At 31.8% G+C, this 20,757-nt stretch overlaps 2 long non-coding RNA genes across 3 annotated transcripts; both read right to left on the reverse strand.

The window, feature by feature from the left end:
• Positions 1-940: 940 nt before the first annotated feature.
• LOC127902038 (uncharacterized) lies at positions 941-2,130 on the reverse strand. The gene is made up of 2 exons (XR_008054461.1): positions 1,660-2,130; positions 941-1,266 (listed from the first exon to the last, which is right to left on the reverse strand). It is a non-coding gene; the product is annotated as an uncharacterized LOC127902038 (long non-coding RNA).
• A 5,755-nt stretch (positions 2,131-7,885) lies between these two features.
• LOC102608577 (uncharacterized) lies at positions 7,886-10,765 on the reverse strand. Of its 2 annotated transcripts, XR_008055226.1 has the most exons (3): positions 9,774-10,758; positions 9,003-9,047; positions 7,886-8,181 (listed from the first exon to the last, which is right to left on the reverse strand). It is a non-coding gene; the product is annotated as an uncharacterized LOC102608577 (long non-coding RNA). The 2 variants fall into 2 exon arrangements; XR_008055225.1 differs by having other exon boundaries at positions 9,003-10,765.
• Positions 10,766-20,757: the final 9,992 nt, after the last annotated feature.

Consider the following 20,757-nt stretch of genomic DNA (forward strand, 5'->3'; position numbering starts at 1 on the left):
TCCCTCCGCCATACCGTAGCAAAGCATTCAACATTGGATTCAACATAAATTAATCCAACAGCTGAGATTTCATATTTATCAAAAATAGGAAAAAAATGGATAATTTTATACGCCGGTTATCTTACAAATTTAATATTCTTAGGTGGTATTCGGTTTGAAGAAATGGGAGGAAAGGAGAGGAGTGAAATGGAAAGGAAGGGAGAAGAAAAGAGAGGAGGAGAATGGAAAAATTAAATTCCATTATTTGGTTTAACATAAAATTTCATAGGGAAAAGAATTATAATTTTTCTGGTTGGATAAATTTATCCTTTGACTTAATACTGAACTATCAATGATATAAATTATATTAATATAATGTAAACTTCCATCCCAAAAAAGTGGGAAAAAAATTTCTGCCAACTATAAATATATGACTAAATTAATAGCAGTGATCAAATAGCAAAGGTCAAGTGTGGGTGCCATAGAACATAACCTTATAAAACTTAAATGCTTCTAAATTTCGACAATTAAAAAAATTAAAAAAATTAAAAATTAAATAGAAATCTAAAGACGGTCTAACGAAAGATAAAATCATAAGTAATAAATATGCAAGTAAATAAACCAATAAAGAGTAAGAAACAAAGCATGCACACAAGATAATTTATTTGTTCTTCTTAATTGAGGAGGCCAATAAAGATATGAACTTTACTAACCAGAAAACAGAAACACTTGGGCCTACAAGCTGATCACACAACCACCACCACCATCTCCAGTCTAAAGACTAAAGTAGTTGCAATAATTTTTCAACCATCAAAACCAGAAGCTTTAAGCATCAAGCAATAAAAACTAAACAACACTGGTAATCTTGCTCTAATGCACATTATATAACCTCAAGACTTAACAGTAAAGAACACCAAATCTCAATTGAGGCAAACCAGAAACAGAGCTATGGACAAAGTGATAAAATAAAATAAAACATCGATATCACATTATCACATTTAACCATTAAGAGAGATGTACCAGAATACAAAATCTCCAAAGTCAGAAACTAATACTACATGTACAATCCAGCAAATGGAATAACAAAAAATAACAATTTTTTTAAGGAGTTTTCATGTGCTCTGTCTACTTGCTCTCCGTTGATGATACATCTCTTGTGCTAAATTTGTCCTCCAAGTGTTCCACTCTTCTGAGGTTTCTATACTAGTTACCATGCTATCTCCAAGTGATTCCATCTCATTTACAGCATCGAATGCTTCCTCAAAAGGATCACATGACATCTCCCTCCTAATGAAGAAAAATTGAAGATGGGAAGCTCAGAGAGACAAGTTTATATAATTTCATTAATGCAAATGCTTAAATCATAGGCTAACAATAATTGCCAATGAAGGAGGTCCACACTCAACAATATAAATTTTAAAATCAAAAGTAAGTATGATTAAGTTATAGAGATAATTGCCACATCAAGCATAATAATGATGCATTAGAAGAAAAATTGAAGATGGGAAGCTCAGAGAGATAAGTTTATATAATTTCATAAATGCAAAATGATAGAATTTGAAAGAATGCGATGGAAGAAACCTGAAACTTGTTACCCAAAAGCCATAGATTTATGATTGGCACAATGAAAAGTGGAAACTTGTTACATAGCAAAGCACATCAAATTCTCTAAAACATTACCTAATCGAAATAATTATGCAATTAACAAACTCAACAAACTCAAAGATGAACATCAGCAGTACTAATTCCCATTATCATACACTCAACGAACAAACGAATCAAGGCTACTCCAATAAACTTAGCCATAATTAATTAATCAAAGCTAGTTCAATAAACAAACGATGGCAGCGGCTGTGCTGTGCAAATGGATGAAAATTGGAGAGGGGGCTGCTGGTTATAGAGAAATTGTAAGACATAAAATATTTTAGGGTTTCATATTTTAAATTTTAAGTAAGGGTAAAATTAGAAATTAAAAAATATAGTAGGGTTACAAATGACAATTTGAATATTTTTAAATGATGAAATTAGAATTTCTACCCCCTCACAGAAGAAAATTGAATTCCTTACTACAACAGAAATTAAATTTCTATGGAGATTAATTTCTAGCTAGTTTATTCCAACCAAACAAAAGAAATTATTAGGGATTTTAAATTCAGCTCCTCTCCCACCTCCTCTCTGGCCAACCAAACATTGTCTAAGGACAATGGTCCTCCAGACAGTCTCAGTTGAGGCATCCAAGACCACCATGCAGTATGCGCCACATGTAAAAGAGAACAAACCAAGCAAATAACGTCTTACTTGCTCTCCAAGCATGCTTCCAATACTCCAAATGAATATACAAGGCAAAGGAATAACATATTCTTTAGGGCTCCAAGTGATAGGTGACCAGGGCACCAAAGGCACTTCATATAAAGGCGTTCAAGTTCTATTTTTCTCACTTATGAATACTCATAACAAATACACACATAAAAAAAGAGGTTGAGACTTTCTTGAACCTCTAGTCACCATTGTTAAGGGTTGCAAGCTCTTAAGACCCAAAATATTATCCGAAAACTTACTTGAGTGTCGGAGTGTGGTCGTTAGCCATCGCCGGCTCCACCTTTAACCTCTCTTCTCCATTTTGCAAGTTAAACACAGTCCATCAAGCCCACTCTCACTCCAAATCCAAGTCTCTCAAAGCTCACTCACTTCCTCCCTTCGCTCTCGACCTTCACCCAAAGCCATCTCAAATAACACACCTTGGCTACGCAACACACCCCTGTTACCCTTAATACAAATTTTATTATGTTTAACTAGGTTTCTAGTTTCTTTTTCCTTCATCCCAAAATCTAGTTAAAACAATATTATTTATATCTCCATAACTATAAACTCTTAAAGCCATCTTTAAAATTGAAAAACAAATATAAATTATGAACTAGGATGGTGTAAAGATTTGGTTAAAATAATATTTTATTTAAGTGTTTAATTGATTTTCATTCAAAGCAATAATTGATTTTCATTTAGTTATTTAAGTAATTTCAATAAGAAATGGACTTTATAAGGAATTTTGAGGATGCAAAAAGATCTACTCTACGAATGATTTTGAATTAGGCCTTTTAAAAAGTTGGACTATTAGCACCCCTCATTGACCTCATAAAACCCGAATTATATTATAATTACATTTAATGATAAAAGCAATAAAATTAACCCGTAAATATACTTTTCTCGCTCTTCAATCTACACAATTGGTTTGCATTAGTGTAAGGGAAAACACACATAATCAATATAGAAGGAACATATTCTGAAATTCCAAATCATAAATTAGGACTTTACAAAAACAACATACATTACAACTAAAATACTAATTATTGTGATGACCAAATAAGAGTGATACAAAATAACCTACGTTATATGTAAAATACACCAGTTGAAATCCATACACCTTAGGCAACATATGACCTGTCACAAAACCTTTTTAGACTACTTAAGCTTACTAATGAGCCACTTAGACATTTATCACAAGTTTATAATGACAAAATTGAAATAACAACAAATTATTATAAACAACATAATAGAATGCAAGTCAAGGCCTGTTTAATCCCACAATTTCCTTAAAATATATTTTCCTTCTACCATTCGGTGCTTTAGGATTTGAATAATGTCTATTTCCTAGGATACATCGATGATGAATAGCTTTGGCGGCGCATCACCATTGTGTTTGAACTCTACAAAAATAAATGTACAACAAAGGAAGAATTGAAGATAAACTAATTCCATTCTTCCATCTATCGCTTCTTTCTAGACATTTTGTATGCCTCTTACTCTCCTTGCATATTCTCTGAAATGAAGAAGAACGTCAATTTATAGAATTTTGTAAGGGATATTTTCATCCAAAAATTTGACTACATAAATTTTGTAACCGCTACATTTAATTTCTTATTAAGCACACTCTACCACTGCATATTAAAACTTTGATTTAATTCTTAAATTAAATTCAAAGTGTAACCACACCCCATTAATCACATATTAAATTATAGAATTAATTACATATTAAAATCTAAATTTATTTGACCATTACAATCTCATAATAAATTCTAAATCAATTAGTAGTTACAAATAATAAATTATGGATTTGATTAGGTAATCAATTTCGAATTCAACTAGACGTTACAATCTTTATAACTCATGTTCTTATTCAAAGCAGTCAATCGGTGTATTTTGAGTGTCAATTTCTCATTCACCTAAACATCATTTTCAATATATATATATAATTTTAATACACTCTCGGAGGAGTATCCAAATCACTTATGACCGACTTACACAAAGTAGATCCACTCAAAATTATGTTTTAAAATAAAAACTCAATATGTTATTTTCGCAACAATCCCACACATGAATGAAATTTGGTAGATGCAAAATATAGAAAACTGGATGGTTTTGACATAAAAACCATTTTTACCATATGATAGAGTTCCACAATTTAAGACCTACTTAGGATAGGCAGGCTTTACCCTTTGAACATTCCCTTGTGAAAGCATGTTTACTTTACTAGCTGCCTAGTAAATGTGTCCTTGAACTACTCTGCCATTTATGTAAACGATGGCATACTTTAGCATACTTCACACAACATTCTCACCTAACACAATTGAGTCCTCATGGTTATGCTTGTTTTGGCCATGAACATCTATCTAGTTGTATAAGAGTTTCTGATAATTAAGTCATAACAATTGCCTTTCAAGTGGCCTCACTTCTCTCTCACATAGGTGATTTCTTAATTAAGAGTAACTTGCGCTACTCTACTCAAATTCACGAATCACAAGAATCATTAAGAGCATAGCTCATCATCTTTTCTTTACGGGCATTACTTTTTCATCATAGGAATTGACAATAAGGTAGCCTCCATAGTGATCAATTAAGTCTTATACAATTAGGTTGTCCCTTTGAACCTAGATATTGGGATTTCCAATCAACAATGTTAGATTTTCCTTCATAAAAATCTTTTATTTTCATGGGTTTTTTGTCTAATTCCTTGATGACGTCTGTACTAACTCTCTATTTAATCTTTAGTTAGTGGATCCATAATGTTATTCTTTACTTTACTTGTCAAACAAAAATAACTTTAGTAGAGGATTAATGGTTGACTAATGGCATTATGTTTACGATATATATGTCTAGATTTACCATTATACATATTACTATGTACCCTCGCTATTACAAAGCATGCATGCAAAATTGTTGCATTCACTTTGATGTAATTATCAATTTTTAGTCCTATTTTCATCTTCTTTGGTGAAGGTATGACTACTTTAGCATAATACCCCCAAATTCATAAGAATATGTATGAAAATTTTTGTTTTCCCACAATTGATATTGCGTATTTGTTGATTCCTTTTAGGCATTTAGCTTTACGGCTTTTACTATCTTTTACAAAATTCACCTTTGCCATAGAATGATCCATCTATTGTCTTCTTCAAATTGTAGTCTAACAAGTAGGTCCTCAATGCTCATTTCCAATTACTCTTACTTAAGTTAGTTCTTAAAATTTTCCAAGCAGTAGATTCTTTATAATAGCAGCCATTATGAAAATTCCACTCAAATTCATGCCCTTGGCATGAATTTTTCCCATATAACTTTTACCATATTGTTTTTTATCATTAAAATCAAACCTTTTATGTCAACAATATTTACTTCCTTATTCAGACCTTTTACTATTTAGAAAAAAGTCACTAAAATTCACTCTTTTTATTCAAATGTAAATGTCTAAAAATCATACATAAGTTACAAAAAAAACAAGCAAACAAATTCAGAAAAACATCTTAAATTAATAGAATTTCAAAATTCAAACACTTAATAAACAAACCCTAATTACTATATATAACATTAAAAGGATAAACTTAAGCTTACGCCTAATTAGATTGACATACTTCAATTTATCTCTCAAAAGTATGAAAACTTCAATTGACCCCCAATTTTTGTTAACTCTCTACTAGTTTTAAATCTAAAAGGGTAAAATTGTATTTGTTCACATACTACAACAGTAGATCTAAAATCTTGTGCATGTTTATTCAATGTCAGCACCCTTATACACATCATACATAACCCTTAAATATTTTATTCAGTTACTTTATTTTAATAGAAAAATTATCTACCGACTACCTATTTTTTCACCGTTTTTCAAAAATACACAATTTTTTTTTTGCAGCACTCCACTTGAAGTTAATATTTTTTTCATTGGTCCACTCTCGTTATAACACCGTTAGAACTTTACTAACATCATAAGAGTAAAATTTTCATTTCACAACAACACAGTGGTGGACAAGTGCAAAACAATATAACTTCAAGTGGAGTTCAGTAAAAAAAAAATTAAGAATTGTGTATTTTTGAAAACATATGAAAAAAAAAGTGGTCGGTGGATAATTTTTCTTTTACATCTGAGAGTAAAAAAGTTATTTACACAATATTCCGTTAGTTTTCTTAACGGTCTCCAAACGGAAGTGGACAAGTGAAAAGAAATGTAACTTCATGTGGATTCTAGAAAAAAAAATTGTGTATTTTTTAAAAAGCTTGAAAAAATAGGTGGTCGATAGATAATTTCCCTTAATATGTTAAGTCTCAAAGATTTTATTATTTGCACTATAACTATCCTTTTGTATTTCGGGCATTGTTGCATTTTCTTCACACGATTTAGAGTGAAGCTTAGAAATGGAGCATGATAAGAATGATCAAATTTGGCTAGTGAAAATTGTGTCAAGACAAAAAATTAAAGGCTGCTACAACAACAAACCACCTTTACGATGGCTGAGGTTAGATATTTCTTTTAATCTCCATTTTATTTTCTAGTTGAAGGGTTTAGTAAATTTTCAAGTATTGGATGATAATGTTTAGTACCAAAAACTAATGTGTCAATGGGATTGATTACTTTTGGTTTGACATCTATAGAAAAAATAACAAACCCTAGGTTTACTAAATTTGAGGTTTTTTATTTCATTTTTCACTTTGTTGAAATTAATGCTTTCATTTGTAAAGATATGTTAGTAGAGAGAAGATATTCATGCTGATGTTATTGTTACTCTTAATGATCTTGGTGTTTATAAGGCATTATGTTTGTAGTTAGTATGATTTTTTTTTCAAGCATTTTGTTTTATTGCAAATTCATTGAGTGTATTAAGAACTTCAGATTACTCTGGTTTGAAATTTTAATGTCAATATCATGTTTAGATTTTCATAACAAGGGTTTTGGTGTTTTATCATCGCTATTTTTATGTTTTTTTTTAATTTATGATATGTATGATTTGTTTTAATGATGTCATGATTGTATGTATGATTCTTATTTTTAGCGAAACTTGATTGAGGGTGAAGGCCATTGTCAATTTTGTTGGTGAAACAGTTGAGGTTAGCTTCATTGACCCAGGCACTTTAAGTAAAGTGATCTTAATTAATGTTGTAATGAAAATGGTGTTTTGTAGAAATAGCTATAGAGCTAAAAGATTTATAGTTGAAGTGACACACTACAAGAAAATAGACAATAGATGACGGAAAATAACTATCATAAAAGGGGGTTTATGACAGACAATTCATCCGTCATCTATGTCATTATTATGAATATATGACAAATTATTTTCCGTCATGAATTAATGATGGCATTTTACAATCATATATCCATCACACAATATTTTAATATGAAAAAATAATTAAATTTAAATTTAAACTAATTTAAATTTTCATGCCATTTTTTAATTTTTTGGCGGGAAATTAAATTGTCAATTTGTATATTTATTATTAATTTTGGTAGGAAATGTTTTATGAAAAATTTTATGATGCATATTTCCCGTCATAAAGTTATATATAAATTATATATATGATTATAATTTATTTGTGAATTCTTGTTTACAAATTTAATCAATTAATAAAAATGAATATCATAAAAAAAAGTAAAAACAATTAATATAACATACATTCAATCCAACAAATTAATTTCAAAATAAATACATCTAATATCAAATGTCATCACCATCATTACAAAATAAATCATCCCAAATAAGAAAAAAAATCATACCAAAATATAAACTCATAGTTAAATTCCAATTAAACACCAAGAAAAACAATTCAAACTTCATCCACCAAGCCAAGTTGCCCAACAAAACTTCCAACGATGAATGAAAATATTCCAATAGCAAGACTCCAGCAAAACTTCGAGCACCAATACCATCTTCCAATAGCACTCTAATTCCAGCATCAAATAAGGTAAAAGACACATATGATACTTGTATGAGCAAAACCATCCACATTAACAAAGAGTACCTATTGCCTTTTTTGCTATTATAAAAGAGTCACATTACGGTCTGTCAGCTTAGCAATAATGGCAGAAGTAATTCAAGCATATATTTTCTATCAGCAAGGCCCAAATCCTCATATTTAGAGGCTAAGATATCGAATGAGATAATAAATAAGTAAAAGGTAAATATGAGGGATACTAAAACAAAAGTAAACCTAAAACTATGAGGAGAAAGAACATCTTTTCCCACTACTAAGAGTAGCATAAGATGTAATTGCAATTAATGTTGTAGGCATTATTTGTCTTTCAGATTGCGCAAGTGATGACCATGCTTCATCCCTTTCCTTTTTAAGTCTAGCAATTACATGACAAGCAGCATCATGTTGAGGACAAATCAATATGCTAAGGTCAATGAGCTGCTCAAGTGATGATTTAATTACAATTTGTAGGCTATGGTCAAACAAAAGAAGACATAAATTGTAAATGTGTAATTCTATAGAGAAAAAAAAAATGAAATTTGCTAAGGCTCAATGCGTGTTTTTTGGACAAATACATTTTATAAAATATAACAGTAAGCTTATAAACTAATTATCTATAAAATCAAATTATTTAGCAACAAGCTCATCTTTCCATTAACTTCAGCTAGCACAATACAGTATGTACATCAATACAATCAAACAGATGATATGTATCATATACACTAAATGCCGAATATAAAGAGATAATTTGTGAATTAAACTTTAGCAGGCATAACCTCAAGTGCTATTACCTAGTACAATGCATGACTTAGCTCTTGCCTTGCTATATGATGTTGCTGCTCCAAAGCAAAATTAGATAGCATCAGACCATCCCATTTTTACAATTAGACAAACAATGTAACTGCTAGGAAATATAATACATCACATATTAAAATGTAAAATTCAGTATCAACTAAAATTGTGAATTTGAAGAAGTGTCACTAAACAATCAGCAATATTACAGTTAGAAAAAAAAAAGATAAAATACATTAAATTATGTTTACACGATTATCATTATTTATAAAAAAGTATTCACTTTTCAAATGAAAAAAAAATAAAAGAGCACAAAACAAGGGATCTCAAAACAAAAATCTTATAATAGCTCTATCTTGCAAAATATACTGGATAAATCTAGCATAAGAATAGTTGGCAAGAAAACTCTAAAACAAAATATCAATGTTCTACATTCTAAATTATTATAGAATAAAGAGACCTAATGAATACAAAAACAATATGATATTATGAATGAAAAACATGGGCTAAAATCTGGAAAACAATATGTTTCATGGAAAGAAAAAGATCACCATAAAAATCAGTGGTTATTACACCCTGATTGAATTGGAATATAATCTAAGCTTTCACTTGGCAAGAAATTGGTAATGTGCTAAAACACAAGTTCATAAAAAAAAACATATGAAGTCAAAAGTCAAATTCTTTTTAAGTACTAACAAATTAAAAACTCCTTCCAAACAAACTTAAACATTTAACACAGCGACATAGGGCAAGAAATCATAAACACATACATTTTGGAACATTAACAGCATCCCACGAATTCTAGCAGCCATTAATGGTCTAGGCTTCTTAAACTGCATGGCAAACCATTCAGAAAAAGACAAAAATTATCAAGCAAGATTACATTAAATAATGATGACGAACACTTCCAACAAACCAAGAAAAGCAACCATCATAAATTTCTATAACCATTTTCTCCTAAACTATGTAGAGAAAAATAGTAATTCTAACACACATTTAATCAAATACCTTCTCCCGTATTATGTAGATAAAAATAAAATGTTAACTATATGAATCTCTAATAGACATTTAATCAAGCACTTTACATGTGCAAAAATCTTTCAAAATTGTAAACCAATTATACATGTTAAATCTTCAATTGACATTCAAATTTTCCCAAATCATGATTTCTTAGACAAGAACGAGTAAAATTTACAAGATAATTGAACATGAAAATATCAAGATAAAGCCAAACCCTAACCATCGCGACAACCACAAGCCACCATTACCTTACCCCTCCACAACAAATCCAATACCATGCAAATTAAACCCAATCAATTTTTGCACCAAAATCCCGTCAATTTTACTATTTAGAAAACTAAACCCACAAGTTTTAATACATACCTTATGTCAATTTTAATTTTAAAAAAAAATTTAGCAACCTGACTTGGATATGGTTTGATTCGTCAAGGAAAAAAAATTAAAAAAATCAATTGTTTCTCACAGTGGAGGTAGATCTACTTGTGGAGATGACGAAAATATGAAAAAACTGAGTAACAATGTGAAATGAGAGAGCAAACAAGCGTGACAGTTTTATATGAAGGAAGAATGGTGGCATTTTGAATGACAAAATAGTGGAGTTTTTATGATCTATTAAGATTGAAATTTCAATTCTAGGGTTTCAAATGATGAAAGAAAGAGGCAAAATGGAGAGTGATTGGGAGAACGTCCAACACTTAGACAAAATTGTGTGTTTTAAGCAATCCTATGGTAAATTGTAGCCTTTATTCTTTTTGTTTTTATTTTTTTAATTTTTAAAAAAGTGTTGTTTGATTTTTTAAATAAAATAATGCATTAAAATTTGGTCAAACACAATCAAAATCATAATTCTATCATAATTTCTTGATATAGCAAATTTTTATCACGATTCCATCATCAATTCTTGATAAACAATAATTCTATCACAAAATCATCACTAATGCATGATAGAACTATATTCTGTCACAAGTCCGTCATGCTTTTATAATATATACGATTTTACCCAGAATCTGTCACAAGTTGTCTGTCATCTATTGTCAGATTTCTTGTTGTGACACTGCCTAGAAATAGATTTAATGGGACAATTAATAATGATCATGAGCTTTATCAGGTTTGAAATTTGTACAATAATAAGAAGTATACTGAGTAATATTTAATACGGAAATAATGCCCCTAATCAGATTGAAGATTTGTAGCTATACCCGATGCTGAGGAGTCCAAGGTTTTAGGTGTGTTTTAAAAATAGTCACAGAGACAATGAAATGAAGCAATGACACAGCTGCACTAGAACAACATAAATAAGCAGGAAGTTCACAAAAGGGACGTAGAAAAAAGTCTATGGGAAGAAAACGAACAATAAAGAGTATCATTTCATAAATACGAAGCCCTTCATTCCTAAACTTGAACTTCACTCTGAATCCCAACATAAACCTGCTATTGAACCTAAACTTGAAATTCATCCTACATCCCAGCCTCAACCTAAACTTTAAGCTTAACTTAGCTTGAACTTTACCCTAAATCTCAGCCTTAACACAAATCTCAAGCTAAACCTAAACTTAAAACTCATTTTAATTCTCAATCTCAACCTAAACCTCAAGCTCAACTTGAACCTCATTCACAACACAAAGACACGCTTATATCTAATAACACATCCACTTTTGAATCACAAGCCACCCAACAAATACCACAAAAACTAAAGCCAATAGTCACTAATAACAAAAATCTAGCTATTTGTTTCATTGCTCTTATAAAAGAACATGTTGCTCAAACATCCTTATTTCATCAATCACCAATAACTAAACCAAAGTTTGACATATCCCATACTAAATACATACAGTTAACCCTTTGTTACATTAGGAAACACCATTAATGAAATCACTACGCCCTTTGAAGATAAGGCTCCACACAAAGTTAATGATTTTGAAACTGACTCATTTCACCTCTCACAACGTAGTGACCATATATGTGACTTTGAAATTGAGGATCTCTATGACTTCTATGACTTTCCTAAAATGGATAATGAGGATGACATTAATCTTGATAAGAAGGTAGTTGATCTAGCATTGTCTTAGTTCTTCAAGGATTGTCTTTTACAATTGTTTTTAGAGGATGCTATCTTTATAGAACTTTAGGTAGAAACAGTTACACTACCTCACAAAACTTGGCATGATAAGTTAACCAAGTGCAGTTTTCTAAAAGAAAGCAAAGCAGCTATAATTTCCAAATACTACTATTAAAGCTTCAAAAAGATAAGCTAACAAAAGGAAGTTTGCAGCTGCCAAAATATAGGCTTCTCAGAGGCTTATAAATAAAAACTACCTATAGCTGTTCCAAGAATGGTTCAAAACAAGAAATTAAAGGAAAATGAAAAAGAAAAATGCAGTGGATTCAGAGCATATGATGAGTAGGCACAAGACAACCAAAAAGAGAAAGTTAAGTATGAATAATAAAATTCATGATGATGAGTTATTAGAAATAGAAAATGACTTCTATGTATTTTCTGAATTAGAAAATGATATTGATGATAGAGAAGCTTGAAAATAAGAATCTCAATATAATAGCAATGAACATAATGCAATTAATAACTTATTAGATTGATATGAAAATGATAATGCTTAGATTGATATGAAAGTGATCATGCATATTCGGGGCTAATGTTAGAATCAGAAGATGAGCATCCTTTTAGCATAATGTCTTATATTGGGTGTTTAAATGTTTGTGAATGAAACCTAACTTGTTGAATTCAAAGTTAGACAAGTGTTCAAAATTTTTTAAACTTTTGCATGGGCTCTGAAGTGTCACTGTATAAAATAAGATTTCAAAGGTTGAAGGACTAAGTTTGAGAGAAAAAGAGTTGTTTGTAAATGTTATATAAATAAACGTCCCTTCAAAGTATATGTAGCACTGTAGAGATTTGGACAATGCTTTGAAATTCAGACCTTACACAACACATGTAAGGGTCTTGTGAAAAATCCAAAGGTTAATGTTGATTGGATTGCAAGGAAGTATAAGAATAAAGTGACAAGTGATCTAAGAATTGTTATAGGCATTCTTATTAAGGATTTTAAGATAATGTATAGAGTATGGTAGATCTCTAGAAAAGTTTACAGAGTAAAGAGAAAAATATTGGAGCCAACTGCTGATGGAGATCATATTGAAAGCTCTAGGTAACTTTGGAATTGTGCTTACATCATTAAACAACAGATGCTAGGGGCAGCATTGCTTAAAGTAACAAAAGATGACACACCTACAAATAAGTATAGATTTCAAGGGTTCATGGTAAGCTTTCTAGGTTTTAGAGATGGCTTCAAGAAGGGGTGTCAAAAATTTATTGGGCTGGATGATTTGTTACATGCATATTTTTAATTGATATGGTTCATGAATATATTACATACATTATCATTAAATTAATACATGTGCTAATCTCAAAATCAATGTTACACGCATGTACTTAATGCGGCTCACATCCATAAACTGAGATAAATTAAGATTACTCATGATTAGATAATGATGAGAATAATTATTCCAAATTTCTAAAAATTAAAATTAGAATAATTTACTCACTTTCTTGATTGAAGGAGATGAATAAAGTCCATTATAAATATTAAGAGTCTCTAGCCTAGCTAGTAACAACTTTGCATGTGAATTACCTATCAAACAAAAGGCTACATAGAGGAATAGGCTAAAAGATTCTAAGTCTTATTCAAATTTAACTTAAACAACAATGGCTGAAGGTGGAGGTATGTAACTTATTTTAGTTGATAATCGATGATATATTTAACTATAAATATATATATATATATATAACCACTTTGGTATGTTCTTCTGTCCATGCAACAAGATTCTTTTTTAACCTATCATGCAAAGGTTTAGACATCCTATTGATATTAGGGCAGAAATCAAGAACATAATTTAAACTACCAAGGAATCTTTGTAATTGGGTTTTGTCCAAAATCTTGTCCAGGAATTTATCCGCAAACAAAAATGACCTTTCTATAGGAGTGATGGTTCCTTTAGAAATATGATGTCCTAAGGTTGAAAGAGGCGTTCCTAGACTTGTGATAAATTACAAACCTTTGAATAAAGCTTTAAAATGGATTAGGTACCCAATACCTAATAAAAAAGATTTGCTCCAAAAACTTTGTTCAGCTTTCATTTTTTCTAAATTTGATATGAAGTCTGGTTTTTGGCAAATACAAATCCATCCTAAAGATCGTTATAAAACAGCTTTTACTGTTCCCTTTGGACAATACGAATGGACAGTAATGCCTTTTGGTTTGAAAAATGCACCCTCAGAATTTCAAAGAATCATGAATGATATTTATAATCCCTATTCTGAGTTTTGCATTGTTTACATAGATGATGTGTTGATTTTTTCTCAAAGTATTGACCAACATTTCAAACATTTAAAGACTTTTCATCTTGTTACTAAAAAAGCTGGGTTAGCCCTTTCTAGTTCAAAGATTTCTTTATTCCAAACAAAAGTCCAAGGGGAGGATCTGATTCCAAGGCCACATTTAAAACATGTAGCATCTTTGAAATTGAATGGGGTTTTAGGTTTGGCTTTAAACTCTTTCTTTATTCCAAACCAGAAGGAAATAGGATCGAAGGATGGATGTGCTTTCGTAGGATTTCAATATAAAAACTCTAATTAAACAATTAATGGGTCGGCTTTTCCAAATTTTAAAATAAACTACCAGCTTTGATTATGGAGTTCTTTAGGTCATATAATGATCAAACAAATTTGAACGCGGTTAGTCAAATTTTAATAACTAATTGATACGTGGCGTTGTTAAACCAGATCGATGCTACACAAAGTGAAGCCTTTGGACCCAGATCTGACTTAGAACAGATCAATAGTCCGCACGTTCGGGTTTCCAGCCGATATACCAAATCAGTTTTGTTTTACCAAATAAAGTTAAGTCACTTTGAACGTGGTTGATTCTTTTTATTGGGCTATTATCAGATTTGAATTAGGTTCTTTTTAAAGGTTTAGGTACATACACAGTATCAGATCCGGATCCCGGAAATGGTGCTCTGAAGGAATGGAGGAAGAAAAGAAGATTTACAACTGAGGATCGAGATCCGGTCTCTTTGCCTCAGAGGAATGTAGAATTTATATGGCAGATCTGATACAGATCAGTCTGCTGACATGCTTTGAAAAGAAAAATGCTTTAAAATAAATTGCTGAAATTTAAATGTGCATAAAATTAAATTGCAGAAAAGTAAATGCTTTAAAGTAAATTACGAAAATTTAAATTACATTGAAATTTAAAGAACTGAATTTAAACATACATTTTTACTTTCTGGCTTTACAAATTTTCAAATCTTTCCAGAAGGGAAGATTGAAAGACGAGAAGATTGAAGGTAAAGAGAAAATTTCTTTGGAACCCTTCGGAGAGAGAGGTTTTTTAGAGAGAAGGGGGAGAAGTAGAGAGAGAAGCTTTGAAGAAAGAAATGAAAAACCTGAGGAGTCTGAGTCTTCCTCTCGGTTTATATACAAAATCTTTAATCTGTTCACTGTAGCGGGACTTTAAGTGCACAGTAACATCTGGAACTCTGCACTGTTCACTGTAGCGGGTTTTTAAGTGCACAGTAACAAATGGATCGTATCTTTGAATAGTAGATGCTTTGTACAGAAATACAGACTGACGCACAATACGGGTGAAGAGACATGTGCGCTCTCACTTGTGTCCAGGGGACCACCCGAAAAATATTTTTTTTTTTTGCTTTAAAGTAAATAATCAAATAATTATTTACAATGCTTTATCGGAGAGAAAATACCGAAACAATCATCTTCATTATCGTCTCCGAGAGAAATGAAAGGTTCTTCATCATCATCAACATCTTCATCTTCATCTTCAGAGGAACCTGCAGCTAAGGACTTTGATCGAGAGGCGAGGAGCTGTTCCATGGCTTTGAAATACTCATCTTCCGTTTTGGCGCTTGCCAAAAGAGACTGGGCTTTGGATTTTTGGGTTAGGAAGGTCTGTTGGGCTTTAGAGGCTTCCAGGGTTGGTTGTAGGAGGTTTTTAGAGGAGAGCCAATCTTTGATTATGTTGACAGTCAATTTGGACTGTTCATCAAATTTTGACCACCATTTGACTTTAAAGGTTCTTTGAAGGATGACTTGGGAATCTTGGTTGTGGAAACGCAGGTTCCACGAACAGACCCATGGAAGGAAGAAATTTGCACAAAAGCAAAGAAAGGGGGGAAATCTTTTTTCTGAGACAGAGGGTAAATAATGGGCTTTGAAGAGGTTTAGGCAATTTGTAGCGTTTGGTGATAAGATTTGTGGAATTGGGCCAAAATGATTCCACCAATGCTGAAACCAATTTGGAAGGCTTTGAACGGTTATCTTTGTGTTGAAGAAAAATAACCAAGAATGGGATTTTTTAGGGTTTTGGATAAAAAAGGTGTTATACCATGCTTGTTGGTAATCCCAGTAGGAAAAAGTCCGACAATGTGGTAAACGGGTTTCAAAATTTAGAGGGAAGGTTTTAAAATTGTGGAGTAGGTCACCCCACTGATTTGGGCTCAATACTTTGAGGATTGTGGCCGTGGAATAAGCCGGTTCTGGATGAGCTTTGTCAAGAAAGAAATGTTTGAATTTAACTGATTCAGTTATTTCCAAAATGCTTTGATAATAAGACTGGGGTTTTGTCAAATCCCATGGTTTGAGAAAACCAGCCTTTGGGAAAAAACTTTGAAATGCTTTGAAAAGGATCAGAATGGTAAAATCCATCTTCTAAAGAAAGAATGTTTTGAAAATGGGTTTTATCAAACCAATCGGAGGTTTTCTTTGAAGGTGTTGGCTGAGAAAGCACAATTTGGGAGGATGAGCTTTCAGCAGAGACAACAATATTTTGGGAAGAGGGTTTTGTAATTTCAATTTCTTTTTGGGGAGAAATTTGGCTTTGAGAAAGGTTTTGGAGGGCGAGCATGAGCTCAGGTGATTTTGTAATGGAACTCATCCATTGCTTTACTTGGTCATCAGAAGAAATAGATTTGTATTGGGCTCCATGTTCTTCAACCATTTCAATCCAAGATTTAATGGGCATGGCAGAAGAAAGTAATTTTTCTTTAGAAGGGGTTGACTGGGGTTCTTTGGAAGGTTCTTGGGAACCAGTGTCTTTGAGAACTGCTTTACCTTTATTCTTCTTTGGCGGCATTATCTGTTTTGAAGAAATTCCCGAGTTAGAAAATCAGGAACAGAATTTTTGTCACCTTTAATAAATTCAATATCAAAATCAAAAACACTTAAAATAGCTTGCCAACGTGCAAAAATTTGTTTTGATGCAATGTTTTGAACATCTTTTTCTAAAACATGTTTTGCAGCTTTGCAGTCAATTCTAAGTAAAAATTTTTGATTTAATAAATCACTTTGAAATTTTGTAATGCATAAAACAATGAAAAGGATTTCTTTTTTGATAGTAGAATAGTTTTTCTGGCAGTCATTCCAATGAGCAGAAACATATTGAACTATCTGTTCTTTATCATTATCCTTTTGTTTCAATATTCCTCCATAACCTATGTCAGATGCATCAGTTTCAACAATTTTAGGTAATGCAGGATTTGCAAGAAATAAACAAGGAATATTTTTTACAGATTGCTTTATTAATCTAACCACTTTGGTATGTTCTTCTGTCCATGCAACAGGATTCTTTTTTAACCTATCATGCAAAGGTTTAGACATCCTATTGATATTAGGGCAGAAATCAAGAACATAATTTAAACTACCAAGGAATCTTTGTAATTGAGTTTTGTCCAAAATCTTGTCCGGGAATTTATCCGCAAACAAAAGTGACCTTTCTATAGGAGTGACGGTTCCTTTAGAAATATGATGTCCTAAAAATCGGACTTTTGTTTGGAATAAAGAAATCTTTGAACTAGAAAGGGCTAACCCAGCTTTTTTAGTAACAAGATGAAAAGTCTTTAAATGTTTGAAATGTTGGTCAATACTTTGAGAAAAAATCAACACATCATCTATGTAAACAATGCAAAACTCAGAATAGGGATTATAAATATCATTCATGATTCTTTGAAATTCTGAGGGTGCATTTTTCAAACCAAAAGGCATTACTGTCCATTCGTATTGTCCAAAGGGAACAGTAAAAGCTGTTTTATAACGATCTTTAGGATGGATTTGTATTTGCCAAAAACCAGACTTCATATCAAATTTAGAAAAAATGAAAGCTGAACAAAGTTTTTGGAGCAAATCTTTTTTATTAGGTATTGGGTACCTAATCCATTTTAAAGCTTTATTCAAAGGTTTGTAATTTATCACAAGTCTAGGAACGCCTCTTTCTATTTCAGAATTTTTGTTGACATAAAAAGCGGCACAAGACCAAGGGGACCTTGACTTAACAATGAGTCCTTTTGACTCTAAATCTTTGATTTCATTTTTGCAATGTTGTTCCAAATCCATGTTCATCTGGATTGGACGTGCTTTGGTGGGTATTTGTTTTTCATCAAAAGAATTTTCATAAGGCAAATCTACCAAATGTTGTTTCCTATTCCAAAAAGCAGATGGTAAATCAGCACATATTTCTTTTTCAATAAGGCTTTTGAAATCGAGGATTTTTCTTTGTATAAAATTACTTTGTAGTTGACTTTCAACTCTTTGGAAATCTAAATCCTTTTGTAAACAAAATAAATCATCTTGTTTGGATTTAAGAATGGCATTGATTTTGTTTTGGTAGACAGAACAAGCTTTGACAATGTTTAGATTCCTAGTCTTTGGCTTTTCAATAAACGAGAAAACAAGGTCTTTGGATTTTGCTTTGAAATATATACCATCATAATTGACAGCATAAGGGGTTATGAGATTTATAAAAGGGGTTCCTAAAATGATAGCATGGTGTATATCATTTGTAAGAACAAAAGAAGTTTTAAATTCAATTTTATTATTATAAATCGAGGCTTCAACTTTGGAACTAACATTCAATTTTGAATTGTTAGCGGCAGAAAGTCTTTCTTTTGTTTTTTCATGAAATCTTTTGGGGACGATCTCTTCTCTGATGCAATTTAAATCGGCGCCAGTATCAAAAAGGGCAATGGCGTCCATAGCAAAATCATCAGAAAAGATTAAAGTGACTTTAATCAAATACTTTCTTGTGGTGATTTGTTTCAAAACAAATAGGAAATCATTGGGTATAGACTCAATGTTTTCCACTTTAATTTCATCACCATCATCAGGATTAGATTCATTATCTGAATTATCCTGCAATTGTTTTTGTAAAAGAAGTTGGATAGTCTCAGAATCACTTTTTTGTTTTTCTTTTAAATCTCTGATTTCACTTTTAATTTCTTTTATCTCTTTCTGAAGATCCTGGATATTAGGAACCATCTTTTTTGTTTTCTTTTTATCCAAAATTTGAGTAAGATCATACGAATTCTTTTTGATAATTGGAACCTTAAAAATCTCAGCAGAGGTTCCGGCTTTGTCGGAATCCATAGTTTTCAAAAGTTTATCAAGATAATCCTTTTAAAGGTTTGGATCAGAAATATGCTTTACAAGTTCAAGAAAAATCTCTTGGTCTTTAGTCAAAACATTGATTTTCTTTAAATAAGAATCTGAATCAGAATCGTTGCTGCTAGATGCAGAGGTGTCTGAATCAAGTAACTCATCTACTTGGAGGGGGTCACTATCTCCCGACATGGAAGACTCAGAGTCTGAAGACTCTATTAGGAGGGGGGCTATTTTGGAAAGGATGTCCTCATTGAGGTCAAGCTCATGGAGTCTTTTGTTCATTCTGCAAAACTTTGCAGTATGACCTTTCATGCCACATTTAAAACATGTAGCATCTTTGAAATTGAATGGGGTTTTAGGTTTGGCTTTAAACTCTTTCTTTTTAGAAAAACTATGTTTCTTATAAGGCCTTGAAGGTTTCTTATAAGGAAGTTTCCTAAAATCATGAAAGGGTTTCCTATGGCTCTTAGACTTGTAATGTTTCTTGTAAGATTTTGAAGAACACTTACCATTACAGTCTTTGGAAGTAGAAGCTTTAAAGGGGTCATAGTTGAATTGCTTACAGAAGCTACCTAACTCTTGCTTAGATTTCCTAAGCTCCTGCTTTAGACGTTTCTGTAATTTCAAATCTTGACAGATCTTTAAACCTTCTTTATTGACAAAACTGACTAGTTCACCATAAGTGAGCTCGTCATAAGGAATACGGTTGTCATAAAGAGCTTTGATGGAATTCCTAACCTTTTCTCCCAATAGGGTAGGTAAACCTGCAAGGAATTTTTCCTTCCAAGTTACATGATTTGCATCATCCCTAAGGAAGAGTCTAGTAAAGAAAGTGGTTTTGTACTCTTGAAAATCACTGAGTTTTCTACACCTTAGGTTGTGTAGTAACTCGGCGTTTTTGTCTCTAAGGTGAGAAGGGTCACCTATAAAGTGAAGGGAAATAGTCAATATCAGGGTGGCAACATCATCCTGAATTGGGTTATTGAATTCGTCAAGAATGGGAGCGCCATTCTCATCGGTTTGGATGGCATTTAAGATGTCTAATTACTGCAATTTAGTGAGAAGATGATCCCACCATCCTTTAAGTTGACCAGTAAAACCTGCAATTAGGATTTCTGCAATGGCCTTGTCAGAAGTTCCTGATTGGGTTTTATAGGCATTGGCTGCCATGGTCATTTGTTGCAATACACCTAGAATGTTGTATTCAGACATTCCATCTATATTCCACTCATAGACAGAGGATGCATTATATCGAGCTTGATTTA

The sequence above is a fragment of the Citrus sinensis genome, chromosome 5 (assembly GCF_022201045.2).
Source record: "Citrus sinensis cultivar Valencia sweet orange chromosome 5, DVS_A1.0, whole genome shotgun sequence".
Lineage (NCBI taxonomy): Eukaryota > Viridiplantae > Streptophyta > Magnoliopsida > Sapindales > Rutaceae > Citrus > Citrus sinensis.